Below are 24853 nucleotides of genomic sequence, written 5' to 3'. Positions count from 1 at the left end.
GAGAGGATGCTCCACAGGGTTCCCTGTCCCAGCCTCTGTTCTCCCTCTGGCGGCAATGTGATGGCCGAACTCCTGAGCCAGTGCATCCCTGTGTCCCTCTATTCAAAACCCTTCACTGGTTGCCATAACTGAATTCCAATCCCTCCTCAACTTCATTCTCTGCAGCTTCCCCAGTCTCAGGTGATGACAGCTCTATCGTTCACTTGCTCAGGCCCAAGCCTTGGAGTTGCTCGTTTTCTCTCTCTCTCTCACACACACACACACACACACACACACACACACACCCCACATCCAATCCTGCCTGCTCAGCCTTCACAGCATATCGGGATGCCAGCCACTCTCCCACCTCTCACTGGATGACTGCCACAGCTCTTTCTCCCTGGCTATGACGTAGCCTCAACAGACTGGCAGGAGAGAGGCTGGTAACACCCAGGACTAATCCTGGCACTCCCCTGCTCAAAACCCTCCAGCGGCTCCCATTGTATACTCAGAGAAAAGCACAGAATGTTCTAAAATCAGCCCCCACCCGCCGCGGCCCAGGTGGGCCGCATCCGGAGCCAAACCTCCACCCCTCCCACCGTGGGCCAGGTAACCTGTTCTCTGCCCCCCACCTTGATTCTGGGCTTGTCCCTGTGTTTTGCTTTGGCCTGCAGAACGGCAATTCAACAAGCTGCAAGCAGAGATGCAAAGGGGCTTGCATACTGGGGGTTGCCATCCACGCCTCTGGCGGTGCCAGGAGCAGGACCTGCGCAGGCTGGCCCACCGGTCCCTGAGGGAGAGGAGGAAGAGTGGGTGCAGAAGAACTCCCCCACCCCCGGCCAAGCCCAGCCTCCACCAGGGCCCCGCTGACCCACAGAGCAGGGCAAGCCCAGCCAAGCCCAGACCACAGAATCGCAGATGCAAGATGATGAAAACGTTTACTGTTGTATGCAGGGGGTCTTGTGTTTTTAACTCAGCAAAAGGTACCTCCTCCCCTTGCCCAGCCTCATCTACTGCTCTCCACCTGCTTATTCCCCTGCAAACACCAGGCTCCTTGCCCTTTCCCAAAAGTCCTGGCCACCTTCTGTCCCAAGACCTGCTCTCTCAGCCTGCAGTGGCTTTCCCTGGGCACCAGCACAGCTCCTTCCTATTCTTCCAATTCCGCCAGACTGCTGCCTTCCCCATGAGCACAACTTGGACCGACTTGCTGAAATTGCTGTCTGCACCCCAGCGCCCTCACCCAGGACACCCTGACCATCCCTGCCCCAACCTAATCTGATGTTTTTCTTTCTCTAAAGGTTTTTATCATCTGTTGGCTGTCTTCCTGGCCAGAACGTAAACTCCACGAGGGCAGGAGTCTCAGGCTTAATTCACAGCTTCAAATGGTGCCTGTACGCAGTAGCCACACCAGAGATAACTATCCAAGAAATGCCTTTTCTTTTTCTAGTCCGGGCCTTTTAGGACAGTTCCTGGCCTGCACTGGCCTTCTGAGCCATGAGTCAATGCCAGCTTTGAGGCAAAAGAAAAGAGTGAGAGAGGGTGGTTAGAAGTGGGATGACGGGCTGGACGTATCCATCCATCCATCAAGACAGATGCACATGTCATTAAACTTAAAAAGACAAGACAAGAAAAGCAGCTCTGTGGGAACACGGAAACACCCACCGGGCATGGAGTCAGAACAGGGTCAGATCCCAGCTGTCCTGACATTGTCCCTCCGTGGGGCAGCCTGCCCTGGCCCAGGGATGCCCAGTCACGTCTGGGCGGAAGCCAGAACCACAGCCCAGCTGTGCTAGGGTCCACGATGGGGCGCTGGTTCTTGCTATTTCATATTAAAACCCCCTGAGGGTGAAGGAGTGGGATATAAAATTGGGTATAAAATGCTTGTAATGATCTACATCAGTGATCATAGCCATGTGAAATAAGCAAAGAATCTTGGCAGTGGGGAAAAAAGCTGGAAGAGAATTCTCCAAAATGTGAACGGAGGTAGCTTTAGGGTAGCTGGAACGAAATAATATTTCTTCCTCTTTCAACTTGTCCATATTTTCTAGATTTTCTATAATGAAGTTACATCATTTTTTAATAGCCGTATTGAGGTACAATCCATATACAAAAAACTGCACATACTTAATGTATATAATTTGATGAGGGTGGGCAAACACATAGTGTATATTATTTTTATGATGGGAACATAACAATGCTATTAAATTAAAATGCCAATATAACTATTGCTATCCCAAGCAAATGCAGTCCACAAATGCTGGGTGGTTACCAGGCAACACACACTAATGTCTGTGGGCAATTTACAATTTATATGTCATTTTCATATCTGCTACCTCCTTTAACCTCACGCCAGCCCCTGCGGGAGACACTACTGTGATTTCCATTTGGCAGCAGAGGAGATGGAGGCTCCCTCCATGAGAGACGACGCCATGAGCTCTTTGCAGACAGAAGTGCTGGTTGGAGTCCTGGCTCCAGTGTCTCAGCTGTGTGGTCTTGGGTAAGCCACACAACTTCTCTGAGCCTTGGTTTCATTATCTGTAGTGTGCTTATGGTGGAGACTTCCCAGGATTAGAGATTCAAGTGAGACAAGGAGGTAAGAGGGACAAGAGAAGAAGAGGACTCCAGGAATAATGAATCACCAAAATGTACTGGACAGAAACTAAAGCTCCCGGTCACCTGTGCTCCTGGCTGCCACCAAATTAACAGCCAGAAGCTCCGCAATGTGGCGATGGATCTGGGGCCGAACCTCACTGTGGATGGTCCCGCCTACCAGTCCCGCCAGTCGCCCCCTGCAAACATCTACAGAACCACCAGAACTCAGATCCCCTCTTGCCCAGGCCAGGGCCTTGCTTCCTCTGGCCCATGAAGGAGCTAGTGGATGTTTCACATCTACTCATTTTTATAGGTAAATGTCTTCAGGATTTGCCTTAGGAAAAGTTGCCTGCCTGGAATGCCAGAAATTCTCATCAGTAAGGCCATAAAATTGGTTGTTTTGGCAGCCACCTCTGTGAAGAAAGCCCATCTTCTCATCTTGGATTATCTGACATTTCCAGCTCCAATACCACCTCCTCCAGGAAGCCTTCCTGGATAGTCCCCTTTCCCCCCTCCCCCAGTTAAGTGGTCTCTCCTACAACTGCAGTCTTTTATTTAATTAATTAATTTATTTTTTTGAGACACAGTCTCACTTTGTCACCCAGGCTGGAGTGCAGCAGTGCGATCTTGGCCCACTACAACCTCCACCTCCTAGGTTCAAGTGATTCTCATGCCTCAGCCTCCTGAGTAGTTGGGATTACAGGCACCTGCCACCACACCCGGCTAATTTTTGTATTTTTAGTAGAGATGGGGTTTCACCATATTGGTCAGGCTGGTAAACTCCTGACCTCAAGTGATCTGCCCACCTCGACCTCCCAAAGTGCTGGGATTACGGGTGTGAGCCACCGCGCCGGGCCTACAACTGCAGCCTTAAGGCCACTGTGTGCCCTTCACAGGCTACTGACACTTCCTGCATGGTGCTGTCTGTGTCCACGTTGTCTCTAGCCTTGACCAGAGGAAACAGCGCCACACTGTGGTTGACCACATTAACTCACATTTCTTAAGTGCTTACTGTCCGCCAGGCCCTGCTCTAAATGCTTCTGGTAATGGCCCAGTAGCTCCCAGTGCAGCAACTCTCACAAATAACTATAGACTATAAACCCTTGACAAAACCACAACAAAATGACACTCTGACAGCATCTGAGGGCGAGGCCGCAGCGGACGCTGCAGGCGGCCAGCAATTGGGAGGAACAGCCGGCGTTGGCTTTCCAGGCTTCATGGCTTTCAGCCTGAGGACAAGTCCCAGCCTGTGTCACAGGGCTGCCAGAACTCAGACAGAAAGCCAGAGTCTCACTGGCTTGATAGAGCAGAAAACAGAGTTGAGACACTCGTAGCAGCTGGAAAAGTGTGGGAGTAAATCCTGGAATGAAGACAGCCACCAAGACGGATCCCCAAAGGGGGCAAATAAACTCTGCCCACGTCTTGGGCTGACCCCAAACCACACACACACAGGACAGACTTCCAGCAGCTGCAGCCCAGCCAGGGCTAGAAGAAGTGAACAGAGGCTCCTGCCACTGCCCACCACTCACCACTGCAGACGGTTTACAGTTGCTTTCAGCCAAGTTAACTGCTTGCAAATACCAAGTAAAACAAAAATGCTCTTTGGAGAGAAGTAACAAAAATCCAGAGTCGTTCTTATGCTATCATTCACAACACCCAGGATATCATCCAAAATTATATGAAGATATACAAAGAAATAGGAAAATCAGCCATACTTAATATAAAAGACAGTCAGTGGAAACTCACCTGAAATGTGCTGGCCGCTGCAATTAGCAAAGAGAGATTTTTAAAGTTGCTATGATAACTGTGTTAAAAGACATAAAGAAAATTGGCTCATACTTAATGAAAAAATAAATCTCAGCAGAGAAATATAAACAATTTAAAAAAGAACTAAATGAAAATTCTATAACTTAAAAATACCATGTTTGAGACAGAAAAAAATCACAGCTTAACAGAAATTGCTTAACAGAAAGTCTGAGAAAATAGAAGAGTTAGTGAACTTGAAGATGATTTCAATAGAAATTACCCAATCTGAAGAATAAAGAGAAAAACAATTTTTTTTAAAAGAAAAAGATCCTCAAAGACCTGTTGCATAATATCAAAAGGTTCAACACACATGTGACTGGAGTTGTAGAGGGAGGGGAGAGAGAAGATATACTAAAAAGAACACATAAAGAAATAATGACCGAAAAATTCCTCAATTTTGGTAAAAGACATCAATTTACAAATTTAAGAAGCTTAGCTAACTCCAAGCAGGATAAGTACAAGGAAAATTACACCCAGGTACATCCTGGTCAAACTGCAAACTACTGGAAACTGAAATAATGAGAAAATGTTAAAGCAGCTAGAATAAAAACAACATATTACATTCAGAGACACCAGGACTCAGAGACTGCTGACTTGTCAGCAGAAATAATGGCACCCAGAAGACTCTTTTAATGTGCCGAAATAAAATTTTAAAACCTGGAAACCCAGAATTCTGAATTTAGTCGAAATATTCGTCAAGAATGAAGGGCAGGCCGGGCACGGTGGCTCACACCTGTAATCCCAGCACTTCGGGAGTCCGAGCCGGGCGGATCACCTGAGCTCAGGAGTTCGAGACCAGCCTAGCCAACATGATAAAACCCTGTCTCTACTAAAAATACAAAAAAATTAGCCGGGCATGGTGGTGGGCACCTGCAATCCCAGCTACCTGGGAGGCTGAGGCAGGAGAATTGCTTGAACCTGAGAGGTGGCGGAGGTTGCAATGAGCCAAGATTGCACCATTGCACTCCAGCCTGGGCGACAAGAATGAAACTCTGTCTTTAAAAAAAAAAAAAAAAAAAAAAAAAAAAAAAAAAAAAAGTGTGAAGGGCAAAATAAAAAGACATTTCAGCTGAAGCTTTCCCAAGGACTGGCACTTTCATCTCAGAACAATCCCATCGACCAATTATCATTCTCTACTTAGAGACAAGGCAACTTGGTCAAACTTTCCCAAAGTCCCCTAAGTGGCAGGGCCTTTGCCATGTGCTCTTTTCAGCCATCCCTGTCCCCACACTGCAGGGCCTGGAGCTGCCACTGGCTGCAGCCTCGAGCTCAGGGCCCCAGATCAGCCACTGGGTGCAGTATTCCAAGTCGCTCTGTGTGGGTGACATGGAAACTCATGCTGTCCTTCCCCCCTGAGGTGCCTCCTCCCTTCCTGGGCAGCTCTAGGGCAACCCCCAAATGGAGAGGCACACAGGGGCCACCGGACAAGGAGGCCTCAGCCAGCCCCCTGGTGCTGGGCACAGCACAGGCCTACCAATGGGTGCCCAGAGAGGTGAGAGGTGGTACCCCTAGTGACCCGCCCAGTAACATGTCCCTGCACGCCACAGCCAGAGATGGGCAAAGATGGTATCGTGGGTTGAACTGCGTCCCGCAAAAAGATGTTAAAATCCTAACATCTGGTACCTATGAACGGGAACTTATTTGGAAATAGAGTCTTTGCAGATGATCAAGTTAAGGTGCAGTCATACTGGATTATGGTGGGCCCCAGATCTAAGGACTGGTATCCTGATAAGAAGGCCATATGAAGACACAGCACACACAGATACAAGGAGGAGGCCATGGGGACACAGAGGCAGAGGCTGAAGGGAGGCATCAAGAATGAAGGGCAGGCCGGGCACGGTGGCTCACACCTGTAATAATCCCAACACTTTGGGAGGCCTAGCTGGGCCTCCCAATGCCTGGAAATGCCTGGAAATGCCAAGGATTGCCGGCCACCACTAGAAGCCGGTGGGGAGGCCTGGAACAGAGTCCTCCCTGGAGCCGTCAGAGGGAGCCCAGCCCTGCCAGCATCGTGATTGCAGACTTCTGGCCTCCAGAACTGTGAGAGAACAAATTTCGGTTGTTTTAAGCCACGCAGTTTGTAGCACTTTGTCAGTTTGTAGCACTTTGTAGCACTTTGTCAGCTTCCCTAGGAAACTGACACAGAGCTGAAACGAGAGTGTGCAGGCTCCAGCCCCCAAGAACTGGGCTACCTCCAAGCCGGTGGCACTTGCTGGCTTTCTTCTCCACGTGCCACCTGGGGGAGACTTCACCCTTGGATCTTACAGATGCCCCCTGCAGCTTTCTTCAAGGCCGTGGTAATCCAGTCCCAGCCCCACTACTTACCAGCTGTGTGCCCTCACCCAAATCTCTCGCCCTCTCTGAGCCCTGACTGCCTCATGGATACAATGGGAATTGTCATCCCTGCCTGGCCATGGTTCTCCCAGGGTAAATGTGAAATTCAAATGATTCTGTGGACTAGGACGTTCCCTGGAAACTCTGGCCGAGGCCTGCAGACAGGAGATGAAGATGCTCGTCAGGGACTTGCTCCCCAGCACGTCAGGGGACTTGCTCCCCTCGTCCATCACCGGAAGTGCTGCTGGCACCATTAATGATCCATCAGGGTTCAGGGCAGAGAGGGGGCCTTAGGCAAGCCCAGCTCGAGCCTTCTGATGAGGTTGTTGCATTTAATTAGCATTGTCAGAGGTATCAGGGCTGCTAAGGATGGAGGTGGGCGAGGAAGGAGGGGTCCGCCTGCTGCCGAAGGGAAATGTCAGGGAGAGGAAGGGGCTCCTGCAGCCACTAGCACCTGGCATGGGCTTGGCGAGCGAATTTACCCAGCAGCGGGCTGACACTGGGATAAGGAGATGGGGAGCCCCCTCCTCACAGAGTCCAGGTCCAGCGGGGTGGCGTGGCGCCTGTGGTTATAACAGTACACCTTCTGGGCACTTCCTGGGAGCCAGGCCCCAGCTTTAGTACTTTACACCTATTACTGAATCTTTTTAACAACTCCAAGAAGTTGTTCTTTGCTGTTATCATCCCCATTGTACAGATGAAGAAACTGAGGTACAGAGAAGACAACTTGCCAACAGCTGCTCAGCTAGTAAGGGCAGGGGAAAGACTGGATTCCAGCACACTGCCTCTTGAGTCCTTGAACTCGCCCCCCAGGCCTGGTTCTCCTCGTGGCATTTATGGGGTCAGAGATGGGGGACTGAGGAGTTGGTGAAGGAGAAAGCACGTGCTGAGCAGAGGCCCCACCCACCTCTGTGAAAGAGACCCTCAAAAGGCCCAAAATGATTCCTGCAGGTGGGAGACCCTAGCCTGAGACTCACAGCAAAAGGATCTGGAGTTTGGGGTCTGATTCTGCCAGGGATGGGGCTTCTAGCTACAGGTACTTCCAGGGGCAGGGGAGAGCTAGCTTAGGACCACATTAGGTCCTGAGTGCTGGCTGCCCAGAGGGGCGTGGAGAACACAGCAGAGGGACGCTGGGGGTGCACACACTGCGCCTGGGGGACTGAGCAAAGCCACAGGATGCTACTGGCCACAGGACATACAGCGGGGTCTCCCTAGGTAAGGACTCTGCAGGAGACGGCTCTACAGGAAACTTCCAGACTGCCCTGTGAAGGACCCCTGACAGCTGTGAGCAGCTGTAATCACCTACCAAGAGCACCCAGAGTGGGCACAGCCACCGGCAGGTAGAAGGCGGCCCGTCCCCAGACTCCCTTCCCAGCCAACAAGAGCTGCCTGAAAGGGGCTGCAGCCAGGCCCCTCCCCATGTCACCCTCCAACAGGGAGCATGCTGGGCGGCGGGCACACGGGAGGAGAAGCGCCAAGTCTGGGCAGAGTCAGACTGTTGCCGGGACTGGACATTAGTACTGAGTGAGTGAAGGAAGGCCATTGGGCTCTCCAAGGGTGATCAGAAAGACGAGGACCTCATTCCGGGCCAGGGAACGGAATATCCCTGATGGGATTTTATGAGAGGGGTCTGAGAGCTGCAGGGCCACTGAGGTCACAGACCAGGCCTGCTCACCAGCCCTCTGCACTCACCTCCTCCTGGCTCATCATGGGTCCAGGCACCGCCCGGCAGCGATGATCACCTTATTACTGAATTCCACTCTCGCTGAAGAACCCCCACATTTCATCACCACCCCGCCTTCCAGCGGGCCTGGTTAGAGGTTTCCTCCTGCAGCCTGAATTTGGTGGAGATTGGGCAGCTCCCAGGCCTGTGGTCAGAGGTTGGGTGGGGAGAGTGGGGACGGTGTGGCCAGGGCAGATGGGCTCTGAGTTGTGCTTTGGTCACTTGGCTGGAGGAAAAGGTGAAGGGGCTGGTGGGAGTATTTTTGGGGGGTGTTGGGGAGTGTCTGCGTGGGGTGGGTGCCAGCTGCCACCTGCCCACCCACATAACCTGGACACCCAGGACCCCAGGATCTGCCCATCAGGGCTCTGCTGCCCTGGCATCTGGCAGGAGCCTGAGTCCCACCCCCACACACACCGTGGGGCAGTCCCTGTTCCATCTCATTGTGGCTGTGACCCTGGGAAAGCCGCCTTCCCTCTCTGGACCTCCCCCTCCTCCCTGCTGTGTAGAGGACACAAGCAGATGAGGGAGGAGGCTGGGACGAGCCCGATGGCAGGTGCTGTGCAGGGAACTTGCCCTTATTGCCACACTGAATCCTCTGCACACCCACTGGGCCTCGCCAGGCAAGTCCTGGACTTAATATCACCTCCCCTGAGCTTGGTTTATAAAAAGAAAAGCACACCGTAACAGCAGAGCCGGCAGATTATGAGTTACGTAAACATTTAAACTGGGCACAGTATTGATTTGTCTTAAAGGCCATGGAAAAAGGATTCCATGATCCTGGCCTCCACCCCAAGAGCACCAGGTGAAATGGGATGCTGAAACCTCCAAGCGTGGTCCCAAGACCTGCCTGTGACCAGTGGTCAGCCTGCCAGAGCCGAGGACGCCAGGAACGTGTGGCCAACACAGTGACCCTTGCGGGGAGGGGCAGCAGGGGAAGCCCTGGGTGGGGCTGGAGGCTTGGAGCTGCCACGGCTATGCCCTTCACATGCAGTAATCACCTGGAACTGCCATTGTGTGGAAAGGGGGAAAGACCTGCATTTGAATCCCACCCTGACCAGCTGTGTGACCTTGGGCAAAGCCCTTCACCTCTCTGAGTCGATCTGCCCTTCTGCGAGACAGATACGGGAACACACACCCTCCGAGGGGTCAGGTTTACTGGCACATCACCTAGCATGTGACTGACACACAGGAAATACACTTAGTCCTTCAATTATTCATTCAAAAGAATATTAACGAATGGCGAGTTCTTGTTTAACAGGCACAGAGCCTCTGTCTGGGATGATGAGAAAATCCCAGAAATGGATGGTGGTGACAGACGCACAGCAACATGAATATACTTAATGACACTGAAATGTACATTTAAAAATGGTTCCAATGGTAAATTCTATGTCTGTATATTCTACCACAATAGAAAATTTAATTAAAAAGCATTAACTGAGCACCTACTGTCTCCTCAGCCCCGTTGCATGCACTGGAAATTCAGCAGTGCACACACCCCAGAGAAAGCCCACTCTCTAACAGGAGAGACAGCCAATAAGCAAATTTTCATATCAATGAATAGCTCTTGGAGGGAGATATAAGGGCTAAGATGAAAACTATAGTATGGTAAATGGGATGGGAGGGGTGGGAGGGGCTGTTTTAGCTGGGAAGGCCAAGGAAGACTTCATGGAGGAAACACATTTGAGCAGAGACCTGAAGGATGTGAGAGAGGGAGCCTCACAGATATCAGGTGACCAGCATGAGCAAAGGCCCTGAGGTAGGGTGAGTTTGATCTGTTGCAGGCCAGCAAGGAGGCCAGTGTGCATGTGAGAGGGATGGGGCAGGACATGAGCTCAGAGAGGTGGGCTGGGCCGGGGCCCTGCACCCAGCAGGCCGGGAGAGGCCTGGGGATTTTATTCTACGTAAGCTGGGAAGCCACGGTCTGACTTAGGTTCAATGACCACCCCATCTTTCTGTCTTTCTAGCACGGACAAGCTCTTTCAGGGGTGGGCATAGACCCTTCTGTGCCCAGCCCACGCCTCACACATGGGTGACTCTCAGGCTTGTTAAGTAAGTGCCAGAGGGAGCAGACCCTCACTGGGCAGGCAGGGGGTGACAGGAACCTCTCCTTCATCCCACCCCTCATCTGCCTTATATGGCTTCTCTCTCGGGGCCTCGCTCCAGGTCTATGAGGAAAGGCGTTGCATCATGATGATTTTGTCGTTTCTATTTTAGCATTTCTAAAGTTGAGATACAATATACATAACATGAAATTCACCACTTTAAAGTGTACACTTGACTGGATTTTAACAGATTCACAGAGTTCTAGAACCACAGTCTAATGCCAGAACATTCCCACCACCCCAAAAAGAAACTCAGAACATTCCCACCACCCCGAAAAGAAACCCCACATCCGTCGGCAGCCATTCCCTATCCCCTCCTCTCCCCAGCCCCCGGAAATCACTGATCTACTTCCTGTCTCTATGGATTTTGCCTACTCTGGATATTTTGCATAAATAGAATCATACAGCACGTGGCCTTTGGGGTCTGCCTGGCTTCTTTCACTTCGCAGAATGTTTTCAAGGTTCATCCATGTTGTGACACAGATCAGTACATCATTCCTTTTCCAGGCTGAAATAATAATTCCGTTTTAACCATGATGTCTTTTAAGACTGGTCCCTTTCTCTTCCAGCAGAAACCCGGCCCCAGAAGAGAGTGAGAAGGGACTCATGAGCCTACGAATGCCCCCATGGCCCCGGCCTCCAACCCGTATCTGCACCCAGCTCTGCTACTGCAGGAGCCAGAGCCAGCGTGGAAGGCCACTGCCCCTCCCATGGGCAGTGCACAAGGGACAGGGATCGGGGAAGGCCAGGGACTGTGGCTGCCAGTTTCTCCCTGGCCAGGCCAGGCGGAGCCCGCCCGATGGAGTGTCTGCCAGCCTGGCTGGCACAGAGGCAGATGGGCTTGGGGGAGGGTGGACGGGGTAGCTGTGGATTTGTCTGTGGTCAGCAGGATCCGGTCAGGCTGCTGAGTTTGACTCTAGCCAGGCTGGACGGTGCTCAGAGCCGGGATGACATCCAGCCTGGCTTCAGCACAACCAACCCTCCATCGGATCCCCATGGACCTTCAAAGGCGACCAGACAGCCTGAGGCCAGCAGCTGACCTTGGGACAGGGTCAAGGTGAGGGAGACCGAGAGAAGATCACATGCTCCCTGCCTTCCTTCTTGCAACACAGGCTCCGGAAAGCCCCACCCCCAGTCACCTGGGCTTCTCTCCTAAAGATGAAGATTCCCAAGGCTCTGCCCAGACAGATAGGACCAGAATTGCTGGGGCCTAGAATCTGCATTCTGACAGATTCTCCTGTGGTATGCCAAGGTTTGAGAACCACTGGTAAAGGGGAGACTGGTAAAGCACCTCAGTGGGGCTGCCTGATTCTCAGCCAGTTACAAACAGTCTCTGAGCCTCAGTTTCCTAATCTCTAAAATGGGTTTCATATTCAAGGTTGATGGTGAAGATTCAATGAGGCAACAAAGACAGAAGTGTCTGGCACCAAGAAACTGCTAGAAATTGTTGCTATAATTATTGCTACTATGTACCCAAAGCAAATCACAGAACTATGTGGACATTGAAGGAAAGATTAATCAATGACAGAGAAAGGGAAAGGGTTTGAGATGTGGTAAATTGCAGCTGGGGGACCTGGTTCGACTGTCTCCGGTCCTGCTTATGTGAGTCAGAGAGACTCTAAGTCTCAGTTTTCCCATTTGCAAAATGGCAATAAGAGCCACCCCTGCCGCAGGGCTCTGCAAACTGTGATGTGCTGTTCCCATCCCAGGATGGGGGGCGTGGAGGCCTGACACTGATGCGGACCGATCACTTGAGTCTGAGCCGGGCCAGATGGCCTGGGCTGGCTTCTGTGCTCCCAGCACCTGGGGTCCCACAGGCCCTATCCTCTCTGCTGGGGCTAGAGCCAGCTTTTTAGACCCCAGCCGGCAGGCGGGCGATGGGGGCCAAACTGGCCTGGTGACAAGAACACCTCTCAGGTCCCATCACATCAGCATGTCCATCAGCCCCGTTCCCAGGCCTATCTACTCCAGGGCAGGGGTCAGGCTCTAAGCTGCTTTGTCTCTGGCCATAATTCCCTGAGCTGGGTGCCGGGGTCACAGTTGGCAGAGCCAGCAGCCCCCCTCCACCCACCTCCCTGCCTCAGCCCTGGCCTGGCCATAGTCACCTGTCACCCGCGAGCCTGCAGCTGCCTCCTCTCTGGGTTTCTCGTCTTCATCTTGACCCCATCCACCCAGCAGCCAGAAGGACTTTTCTAAAATGAAAACCTCATCCGATGGCCCTCCCTAAAACCTTCCATGGCTCCCCACTGCCCTTTGAATAAAGGCCCCATCTGCCTGGCTCACCCTCTCGCTCCCCACTCCTAACACTGCCCCTTCCCTGTGGCCAGCCTGGACATTGTTCATTTCCCCAAAGGAGGCCACTTATTTATCTGACAAGTATTAACTGAGGACTTACTAAGTGCCAGAGCTTATGCCAGGCAATGGGAATTCAGAAATGGACCCCGCGGGCATGTCCAGGCCCTCCCAGACCAGTCTGAACGGTGAGGGTTGGGTATGCAGCAAGGACCACCCGGTGTCCAGGGTAAGGCTGGTTTCCACCTCCCTTTCCTCCCTCCTTGTGGACAGGCTCCGTGTCTCAGTCTCTGGAGGACAGTCTGCTAGAGGGTGACAGTCCAGCCCTGTGAAGGTGTGAGGTAGGGTGTGGGCAGAGGCGGGACCCCCCACAGCAGGGGATGATCAGCAGTTCCAGCCTCTGTTGTTGTGAGAGCTGCTGTCGTGTGCCAAGGGCGCGGACCCGCCAGTCGTACAGAGTGGTCAGCTCTGGCTGTGTGCTGGCCTCGTGACTGCTGGCAGCTCAGCCTCCAGAGGCTCGCTTTCTTCCCCTGTGAAATGGGCAGGCCCTCCTGATTGAGCTGTGGCTGATCTCCTGAGGACCCTCTTTACTGGCAAGGAGCATCCTGGTAGCCCCCCGGCTGCAGGCCTTGTTCCCCGGCTGGTGTGAGTCCCAGCCTCCCCCAGGACCCCTCTCCGCAGGGCATTAAGGCTTATGGGCCCCCTGCAGGCACAGATGTTCTGCTTGAGCCACCAGGCAGCAAACAAGGAAGTGGCTTTGGAGATGTTCCTGTCCTGGTTACACGCCGGCCACCCCAGTGGGACCTGGGTCACCGGGGAACTCACACAGGAGCATCACACACAGTGTGCGCGAACCCTCGCGGCAGCCCTGGCAGGTGAGTGGCATGCTGCCAGCTTCCACGTGGGGAAACCACAGCTCCCGAGGGTTGAACTTGTACTCCACCCAGGAGCAGGCTGCTTCTCTGTGCCTTGTGGACTCCAGGGCCTGTGCTCTTGATGCCATGAAGTGCAGATCAGGCCAGCCCCTGGTCCTTCCACTGTGGGACAGCCATGCACCTGAGCCGTGAGAGTGACGGAGCTGCAGTCAGGCCACGCCTTGTGGCCTGTACCCCTAAGCACACCACACCCCTCCCAGCTGGGATCAGCGCACCCATCGTAAAGATGAGCAAACAGGGGCACATTCAGCAGGGCTGACGGAGATAGGCAGGTCTGGAGCCCTCCCTACCCTGGCTGCTGCCCATGGGTTATCGGGCTCCTTTCCTCCAGTTTTTCCTGGAGACACCAATTCCCAGCCCAGGCACATTGTCCAGCTGCTGCCATGAGGAGGACAATGGCAATGGCCAGGGTGGTGGGCACCCCTCACACTTGCGTGTCACACTCAAACTCTTCATACCCATGATCTCATTTAAGGGTGTTGATGATGCCTTAAGAGGTGGGCACTATTCTCCGCCCTTACACATAAGGAACCTGAGGCTCCAGGAGGCAGAGCCAGGGGTTTGCCAGTGCAGTTAACAATCAGGTCTTCGGGTTGGGGCTGGGAGGGGGTAGAGAGAAGGCCTGGATTTGTGGCATTTGCCTAGTCCGTGGCATGAATACTCAAGCCAGGGCTGATTTCCATGCTACCCACAGTTTAACAACTGGCTCAAAAAATTCCTAAAAATGTAACTATTGACTCCCGCGCACTGGTGTGAGCCAGCTCTGGCTCACTCTGGGCCAAGTAAGTCACCTAAGTGCACACTGGCAGGAATCCTTCAATCCCAGTGTTCGACCTCAGAGCTTGGACTCCTCACACAGCCACACGGGCGCCCCTGTAAGGACAGCGTGGCCCCTCCAAAGCCCACGTCCCAGTCGGCACAACCCTCATCCTGCACAAAGTCCCTACCCACGCCATCCGGCACAGCAGAGACCAGGACAGGGAGCTGGCTCCGATGACAGCCAGGCCGCCAGGCACCCCTGCTGCTCCTCACCACGAACCAAAAATCACCCCAGGCCAGTGGGAGGCCTCAGCCTCGGGGCCTGTCTTGACAAACAGGATATTGTTGCCTGGGAAGAAACATCCGGAGGGATGCTCCCTGCACTGTGGGGGTCTCCCAGCCAAGGTGCAGGGTGAGGGAACAGAGGTGGCCCTGGGGGTCCCTCACTGACCTCTTTGGGACGGGATAAACAGAAGTTGGACAAGAGGCCTCATGCAAGAGCCCCTCCCCTCCAGTCTGCCCCTCTGGGAGGGACATCTGGTCCCGCAGCTTCAGAGGACCCCACCTGCCCAGCCTGCTCTGTGCCAGCCTGGGGAGGGAAGAGCAGGCCCTGGTCCTCCTCCCCCTCCTTTGCTCCCCCCCTCCCCTCATAGAAGCGTAAGAAGTCTCTGTCTCATCAGCAGGTGTGGGCCAGTCTGGAGGTGAGGCTGGGCCCTACGCCTGGTGGTGCATGTGCAGTCCAGGACAGCCACAGCCTTCTGTGGCCACGCCGCCAGCTCAGGCCATAGGGTCCTGCCTCCACTTCCTCACCGGCATGGCAGCACCCAACTGAGATCCTGGGCTGGTGGGGACCTCAGCCATTCCCCCAACATTCACCAGTGTCCACTCTGCACCAGGTCCACAGTGGGGAGCCGTGGAGGTCAGTGTCCAGTTTCTCCCTTGTGGTATCAGTGGCCCACAGGGAGACAGACAAGGAAACCAACACACTCATTTCAGCCTCACAAGTTCTTGGCTAGGGGTGTCTACCAGGAATGGCTGGAACCCACAGAGAGGGCCGTGCAGCTGCCAGACCTACCAAGGGCAAGGCTCGCTTCCTCCTCAGTTACCTGGGAAAGTTACTCATCCTCTCCGAACCTCAGTTTCTTTATCCATAAAATGGGCTTAATATTCACACCTGCTTCAGAGGGTCCTAAGGATTAAATAAGCAAAAATGTGTTCCTGTTAAAACAAGACCTAAAATAGCCAAAATGACTTTGCAATAAATAAATAAATAAAGGAACACAGTTGGAGGATTTACCCCAGCTGATATAAAGATACAGTGATACAGACAGTGTGGTCCTGGTAAAGGGACAGACATATGGATCAATACAACTAAACAGAGTATCCAAAACTAGACCCACAAGTCTGTGGTGAACTTAGATTGTCATCAAAGGCACTCAGGTGATTCCATGAGGAAAGCACAGTCTTTCCAATAAATGACTGGGGGAAAAATGAATATCAACTCTTACACCATCTGACAAACTGACATTGAAATGCATCGTCTACCATATCTATCATAGCTATGATATATGATATATGAAATGCATATCTATCATAGCTAAAACTATGAGCCTTCTAGGAGACATTATAGAAGAAACTCCTTGCAACTTTGATTTCTCAAACAAGACACAAAAAGCATGAAAAACAACAAAAAACTGACAAATTGAACTTTATCAAAGCTTAAACCTTTGCTATGTGAAATAAACTGTTATGAAAAGAAAATGGGAAGGCATGGAATGAGAGAAAATATTCATAGTACATGTATCTAGTAAACCTCTTGTAGCCCAGATGTATAAAGACCTCTTACAGCTCAATAATACAAACACAAGCAACTTGATTTAAAATAGGCAAAATATTTGGGCAGACACTTCCTAAACCAAAATACAAGAATGGTCAGGAAGCACACGGCAAGGTGCTCAACATCATCAGTCATCACAAGATGCAAATGCAAATCACAACGAGATACCAGTGTACGCCCACCAGAGTGGCGAACATTAAAAAGACTAATAATATCGAGTTGGTGAAGAGGTGGAGCAAACAGCCCCTCACACACTGCTGGGGGAATGAAAAATGATAGAGCTCTGTGGGAAACAGCTGGGCAGTTTCTTAAAGAGTGAAAATAAGCACATGTCTACCATGCGAACCAACCATCCTTGTAATCAAGAGTCATGAAAGCTCACAAACTCACAAAGGCGCATACTTATGTGTTCATAGCAGCTTTCTGCACAGTAGCTCAGAATTAGAAAAAACTCAAATATTCACCAGTAGGGGAAGAAGTAAATAAATCATGGCATATTCACAGAACAGAACTCTCCTCAAAGAAAAAGGAACAAATCATTGACACACACAGCAACCAGGGGGAAGCTCAAAATACCCACACTGACTGAAAGAAGCCAGACCAAAAAATGCATGCATCTATGACTCTATTCATATGAAATTCTGGAAAGTGCAGACTACCCTACAGTGACCAAAGGCAAATCACTGGCTACCCAGGGTGCAGGGCAGAGACAGGAATGGACCACACAGAGAACAGGAAACGTTTTGCGGGTGAAGGCCATGCTCCAAATCTTAATTATGGGGGTGATTTCACAAACATATACATAGCTTGCCAATTCTAAGAATATGGAAGTCTACACTTTAAGTGGATGGCATTTATTGTACTTAGTAAAGCTTTGAAAAGTCTTCGTTTGCAGTAAAAGGGAAAGTAAGAAAAGAGGGGAGAAGCGCCAGCAGCCACCTGCTCTCATCTGAAACCCAGCAAGCTGCTAATTTAATCTCCTAAAAGTAATCGAGTCGACCCCAAGCAATCACATTAAAGGAAACAGTCATTTGGTGCATTTTTCATCAACTAAGATCATTGATCGATCCACAAGTTCATCCAGATTTGTCCAAGGTGGTCTGATCCACCCTAGCCTGGGCATGAGAAATGAGTCGTGCCAGGCACAGAGTAGGATTCATTAGTTGCATGCTGAAGAAATTAACAATCACCTCACTCTCCCAGGTGCACACAGCTTCCAGGGACCAGCAGGAAGCCATAGCCAGTGTGCGCAGCCTGAGCTGACCCTGGGAGAGGCCCAAGGCTGCCCACCTCCATGGAAGAAGCCTTTTATAGGACATTCTCGGATGCTGAGAAAGGCAGAGTGAGGACCGTTTAGATGTGGCATTAGGGGTTCAGGTGAGCTAATGGGTAATTCAGCAGCCTGAAAATCAGTGGGCAGCTGACAGAGTCAGATGCAGAACATCCAGTCCAGCTGGACAAGGGAAGTCTGTGGCTGATTGAAACCACTGGGGACAGTTGAGCCAAAGATGGGGGTCTTTGATGGGAGCCTGAAGTCAAGCCAGCCATGGCTGTGTTTCCTGCTCTGTCTCCATGTTGGGTTCAGTTAAGGCTTTAATGATCCTGAGTCAATGCACGTCAATGCATTGAAGTCTCTTGGGGTTGAAATGTTTTCTCTTTTGTCTTCATCTTGAGTTTCACCCACCACCTAAATCAGCAGTTCTAAGACTATGGTCTAAGTACTTCCAGGGGACCCCAAGATCCTTTCAGGGGATCGTGGGGTTCTCCCTTTTCCAACTACATATCTGTTTGAGGACAGATGTTCGACAATACTTCAACCAAACAATGTATCACAACAGACTGAATGCAGGAGCTGATGTAAGAATCCAGCCATCATCTATTAAGCTAGAGATTAAAGAGATTGATACACACGCCACTCTTCTCACTTTTTAAAAGAAAACATAGTTATTTTCCAAAAAAATATATTATTTACGTTAACATATAATGGGTTTACTCTTTTTATTTTTCAATGAATTCATATAAATCTTTTTAACTGTCTGAGTTTTAATTTCAAAGTTGGCAAATATTGAAGGATATAGCCCACATACACAATACCTCTTTGGGAGCCACAATAATTTTTAAGAGTGTAAAAAGGGGTCCTAAGACCAAAAAGTTTGGCAACCATTGCCCTAAAAGTACGTTGGGTGATTTGGGTGTTTGATCTACTAAGGCATCTATTGATCTAAGCAACTAAGGTATCTATTGACCTAAGTAACTAAGGCATCTATTGATGTAAGCAACATTCCTTAGTGTTTGGAGCTCCTGGCCCATCCAAGCCTCTCCCATGTTCTAAGGCTTATGCCATTCATCACAAGATGCCTAGAGCTCAAAGGAGAAGTTAAGGTTGGCCAATGGGGCCCCTGAATGCAAACATCTCAGAAATGAACTGAAGCCGTTGCTAGCTGGCTGGCTGGCTCCTCAAACCTCTCTATAATGCCTCGCTTCCACTCACGCAGGCAAGGGGATGCGGAAGGGAAACTGAGCTGGGAGCTGAGGAACATTTCAAGGGGTAGAAGGGCCTCCACTCATATAGACAGTGTGTCCAAAGTAGAGACGTGTCTCATACACATGTCGGTCAAGTGGCACATGGCAGGATATGGAAACTGACATTTAACCTAAGGCCAAATAAAATATTTATGAGGACATTATAGAAAGAACTTCTGGACTATAAAATATGAACATGAAAACAAGTCTCAAATTGTATTCAACATTTTAATCATTAATCTTCTTGGAAATGTTAGTACTCCCATTATTCAGCTTGCCTGCCCCTCTAAGAAAAACCGACCCAGGTGAAGACTTTCCCCTCCACCTCCTGGATGTGGCTAATGGTAAGGAAGCAGTTTCACCAAAGCAACCCACAAATAGAAGCTCTGGCCAATACCTAATGAAGCTGTTTCCGAGTATTGTCAAGAACCATCTTTGGACTGCCTCCTTCACTTCTACATTTATTTTCAATATGACTGTACATGCTTGCACAGTAAGTTGTTATGCACATGGGCTACGATGGCAACATCCAAGATTCTAGAGTCACTCATCCCAGAGAGTTTCCAGATGAACAAGATGCAGCTATTCAGCCTTCCAGAGACCAAGGGCAAGGGCAAGACCGAGGCCTGAAAGAACAGCTGGGGGCCAAACACAGCACCAAGACCTAACCTCTGGAGCATCCCAGTCTGAGATACCCCTTTGAGCTCCACCCTCCTCTGTGTGATCTCATGAGCCTGAGAGCCCTCTGTCATCATAATTTTATCCAAGTGTCTCCAGGGACCACACCAATGAGTAGTGGCCACAGCTCAGCTCAGGAGCACCCTGACGATGAACTCACAGAGGAAAGTCACAAGTGACACTGGAGAACAGTGCTGTTTATCTTCCTGCTGCTCAAAGGGCAGAACCTGGTGGGAGAGGGGGGGTATCTGCCATGGAAGCTACCTGCTGATGCCAGACACTGTACTGGATGCCTTCATACCTCACATAACAGAGTGGAGTCAATGGCACTGATATCAGAGCTAAGAACCCAGGCGCAAATCCTGGCTCTGTCACTCACACACTGTGTGACTTTGGGCCAGTCACTCAACCTCTCTGTGCTTTAGCATCCTCATCTGTGCATTGAGGTTAATGATGTGGCAAGGATCAGCTACCTTCTGGGGCTGCAGTGAGGATAAGAGGAATACTGTTCGGGACAAGCATACGCTGTTGCTGTTCATCTCCTGGAATCCACCTGGACGACTGTGATCTTCATGTTACAGGCAGGAAAGCCAAGTTTCGAAGGCAAAGGTGCCCTGCCCAGGGTCACGGAGCAGGTAAGTGGTACCCACAGGTACACAGGTAGGCTGTGCACCCACACTCATCTGACTTCCAGCCCTCGGCACTTTCCACTTCGCCTGCGCCTCTTCATACAAGCGGCCCCATTTCCCCAAATCGAACAGCAGCTTTGCTAGGCTGAAGGGAAAGTATAATGAGCTGGCAAGGGTGTGCTTGGCCCTGACACTTCCCGGTTATGTCTCCTCAGTGTTCTCACCTGCAAAATGGGCATGGTGCTACCTGCCCACCCTCCCTCTTTTCTCTCTTCTCCTTTTTCCTTCTCCTTCCTTCTTTCCTTCTTGCCTGCCTTCCTTCCTCCCACCCTCACACCCTCCATTTCCGCAGACACGTCCTGTGAGACCACACTAGGCCAGGAGTAGGTGGGACATGGAGCGGCTTCTGCTCCCTAGGGGTTCCCAGTCTCATGGGGCAGTCATGGATGTAAACAAGCACCACACGGCATGGCCAGGGCCGCGATGGACGGAGACATGGGGATTCTGAGGGCCCAGCCTGGGGATCAGGGATGACTTCCTGGAGGAGGAGGCACTGCATAACTGAAGGGTCAGAAAGAGCAGAGACGCTGCTAGTGGGAGGCATTCAGGTGAGAGGGGCATGCATGCGCCCAGCTGGAGCACCTGTCCCATGGAGAGTGGTGGCAGAGAGGAGGGAGGCAGGACCTCAACGGCAGACAGAGGCCTCAACTGCCCCCACTCTGCAAAGCCATGAAGACCTGCCAAGAAAGAGCGATGCAGCAGAGGGAGTGCTAGGCTCTGCACGTCTCTTGGCTCACTCACACCTTCAAAGACCAGCTAGTAAGACCAGGCAGCAGAAGGGCCGTAATTTCCACTGAGGCCAGAAGGGGCCACTTTGGGCTAATTAGAACCACCGAGCAGTCTGAGGACTTCAATTATGCACACGGCAGGACAGTGGGTGCCTCCCCACGTGGGTGGGAGATTACCGCCGCTGGCTGGGCTGTCGCTGTCATGCAAAATATGAAGAAAAGGCAGGGCCCGCAGCAATTCTCATCTGGCTGAAATGGGAGGATTGATCATCTCAGAGGTCGGAGCCTCAGAGACGGAAATGCTGGGAGCGGAGCGGAGCCCCTTAGGAACTGGTCTGGCAACAAGAATTACTCCCTGGCCTCTTCCTCCTCACTTCCCGCCCCCAGGTGTTTTTATTTGATTAGAAAAAAAGAAAAAGGAACCGAAATCGCACTTCAATCCCAGCTCTGTTCACAGCGGGGTGGGGCTGTGCACCAGGGGCTGCAGGAGGTCCCCACTCCCACGGAGGCTTCCCAAAGCCTTCCCTGGCTTCCCCCGGGAGCACGCTGGCTGAGGCTGTCTTTAAAGAGCTTGGAACCTTTCCACTGACATGAGTATTTAGTTGTGGAGGATTAAAAATACAACCTGGGAGGACGAGGCAGGGGGATCATTTGAGGTCAGGAGTTCAAGACCAGCCTGGCCAACACGGTGAAACCCCGCCTCTAGTAAATATACAAAAGTTAGCTGGACGTGGTGGTGGGTGCCTGTAATCCCAGCTACTCAGGAGGTTGAGGCAGGAGAATCGCTTGAACCCGGGAGGCGGAGGTTGCAGTGAGCAGAGATCACGCCACTGCACTCCAGCCTGGGTGACAGAGTGAAACTCCACCTCAAAAAAAAAAAAAAAGTACAACAAACCCCCTCCTGCCTGACAGGGATACACTGTGCCATTTCACCCGTCACTGTCACGGGAAAAAAGAGCACTGGGATGGGAGTCAGGGGACTGCCCTCTCTCTCCAACCTACCACCACCTAGCTATGTGACCTTGTCTGTGACATGACCTGCCTGTGGTGTCCCTGACTGTACCCATCTCATGCTGAGGTGCTCAGCATTTGTTCCCACCAGGAGAGTTGGTGTCCCAGGAAGGGGACTCCTGGGGACTGCCTAACTTAACCATGAGGCTGGGGTGCTGGGCACTGCAACAGGCTTCTGGGGAGCTCTTTGGACAGGAAAGGTCCTTAGAGGTCCCCCCCCCCATACACAAGTTCCCCAAAGCCTGGCTGAAGGTGCCTTGATAGACCTGAAGTGCAAGGTCCTTGTGCACAGCAAGGGGCAGGCACACAGTGGCGCCCTGTTGAACTTGTTCTTCCATGGCCAAGAAGGCAGCTACTTGCAGATACTCCTACCCTATCTCGCCAGAGGCATCGAAACAATTGGGGAGGGGTGCCAGCTGCTCCTGACCTCACTTGTATGCACAGCACTTTGCAGATACAAAGTGTGTTCACTTCCTACAGTTGGTTGAACACTTGCAACATCAGTTATGAAGCACCCAGGTAGCACGCTTGTCACTCTAAAGGTTTGGAGGGACTGCCTTAAGTTGCCTACTGAGAAAGCAATCACCCGAGGGGCCTGTAGGAAATTATGGGCCCTGGGAATTCTGAGTTGCAGAGGGACCCTGGCGTGGGGCCCAGGTATCTGTATTTAACAGACTCCAAGGGGGGTTCTAAGGAGGCAGGTGCCCATGAGGAAGCAGGGGTCTGCACCAAGCACAAAGGCAGAGAGGCATGGAAAAGCGAGGTGGATTCAGGGCGCCCGCAAATGGCAGTGGAGATTCTGAGACACAACAGGCAGAGCAGGCAAGGGGGCTCCATGCGTGCTAAGAGGCAGGCAAGGGAGGGCCAACTGCGGTCAGGTCCGCCCGGCCCCGTGTCCTTTCACTGTGCCATCTTGAGCAAGGCACCGCACCTCTGCCTACCTCAACTGCCTCATCAGCAAAATAAGAATCATGGACGTGACCTCCTTCCTAGAGTTACTGGGCAAATTAAATGAGTGAATAGACATAAGATGCTCAGAAGTGTGTCGGGCACAAAATAAGTGGGACATGAGACAGGGCTGCTATTACCGCCCTGTGCCCAACAGTGTGTGGGAGTTTATATCCATCATCCCCTTTAATTCTCACAGCCCCCCTGGAAGGTAGCTGCTATTATATTAGTTTCCCCGTTTTACAGATGAGAAAGCCAAGCGAGCGGGTTCCCCAGGTCGCCGAACTCCCGCACAGCAGAGCTGGCTCAGGGCGGCTCTACGGCCACTCTGCTCTTCCCACAGCAGCCTGGCTGCTCCCACCTCTGCCTGTTGAGAACAGGAAGCTCAGTGCCCTAAACTGGCTCTCAGCAGGCATTCAACTGTGGCTTGATAAACAAATAACTGGATAATAAGTGCTGAACAAATGAATGGGGGGAAGAAGGGATGAACAGACCATGGGGAGGATAAAACCCTCTCTTCCAGCTCAAAGGCAGAAGGAGGATTCCCAATTTAATTATGAGGAAGGGACCCCAAGGGCAACCCCATGCAGAGCAGTCACACAGCACTTTCATTACTCTTTATGGCTTCCCGGGCCCATTAGTAAATCCCCCAGTTTCCTGGGGAGTGATTAGATGGAGGGAGGGGCTGGGCCTGCTCCCGGGCCACAGGGGAGGGTCAGGGTCTGGGAAGCAGCCCCTCTTGAATCCAGATGCTGACATGACAACATCATGAAAACCTCATTTGCAAACCCAAATTAGTGCCATCTTGATGATCATATAAAAGAAGGATGGGCCTATAAAGCCAGCCATGGACAAGCGTGGCTACGGGGAACGGCTTCGCGGAGGGGCAGGGGGAGTCCAGAAAGAAAGGTTTTGTCATCAAAACCCATTTTGGTGACTTATGGATTTGGCATTTGGCTCGATTCTTTGTTTTGTTTCCTGGCAGCAGGGGGGTCTCTTTCTCCCTTCACTTACCTATTATCAGTCTCATTAATAACAGAGGTATAGGATAGGGACATAAATATATACCAATGAGAATTACAATTACCACAATTAAACTGAGCATTTATTAAGTGCTTGTGCTGAGCCTCACCCTATTCGGAGCACGTTACACGAACTAACGTATTTATTTTTGAACAATTTGAGACATTCTTGCCTTTCTGCTGTCTTAGGGTTTGCCTTCCTGAATGTGTCTGATGTGTTTCTTCTTCAAATTGACTCCCATCCAGTCCTGGCCAAAGGGATCTAAACCCCAGCCAGTGTGGACCAGCACCTTCTGTGGGGAAGGTGGTCTTTCATAACCCACTATCATTTTATGCATTTCAAAGCTTAGAAAAATAAAGTGCTGATTTGTCTTCTTTGCTGCTTCTTCCTGTCAAAACACTGACACCTCACTGCGATGGGTTGAATGGTGCCCCACAAAAGATACGTACACACTCCTGGCCGGGTGCAGGGCTCACGCCTGTAATCCCAGCACTTTGGGAGGCCAATGCGCGTGGATCGCTTGAGCCCAGGAGTTCGAGAGCAGCCTGGGCAACATTTTATCTAACATCTGCTGGATGAAAACCCTGTCTCTACTAAAGAAAAAGACAAAAAAAAAAATTAGCTGGGTATAGTGGCACGCGCCTGTAATCTCAGCTACTTGGGAGGCTGAGGCAGGAGAACCAATTGAACCTGGGAGGCGGAGGCTGCAGTGAGCCGAGATCACGCCACTGCACTCCAGTCAGGGCAACAGGGCAAGACTCTGTCTCAAAAATAAATAAATAAATAAATAAATAAATAAATAAAATTTTAAAATAAAATAAAATAACAAAAGATATGTCCACACTCTAATCCCTGGAACTTGTGAATGTGACCTTATTTGGAAAAAGAGTCTTT

At 51.3% G+C, this 24853-nt stretch overlaps 1 protein-coding gene across 5 annotated transcripts in view; it reads right to left on the bottom strand.

Annotated features, from left to right (window-relative positions):
* Positions 1 to 24853, bottom strand: part of PPP2R2C (protein phosphatase 2 regulatory subunit Bgamma) — a 247672-nt gene that overhangs the window by 61705 nt on the left and 161114 nt on the right. The window lies entirely within an intron of this gene.

This window comes from Pongo abelii, chromosome 3 (genome assembly GCF_028885655.2).
Source record: "Pongo abelii isolate AG06213 chromosome 3, NHGRI_mPonAbe1-v2.0_pri, whole genome shotgun sequence".
Classification (NCBI taxonomy): Eukaryota; Metazoa; Chordata; class Mammalia; order Primates; family Hominidae; genus Pongo; species Pongo abelii.
This window is presented reverse-complemented; position numbering and strand designations above follow the sequence as displayed.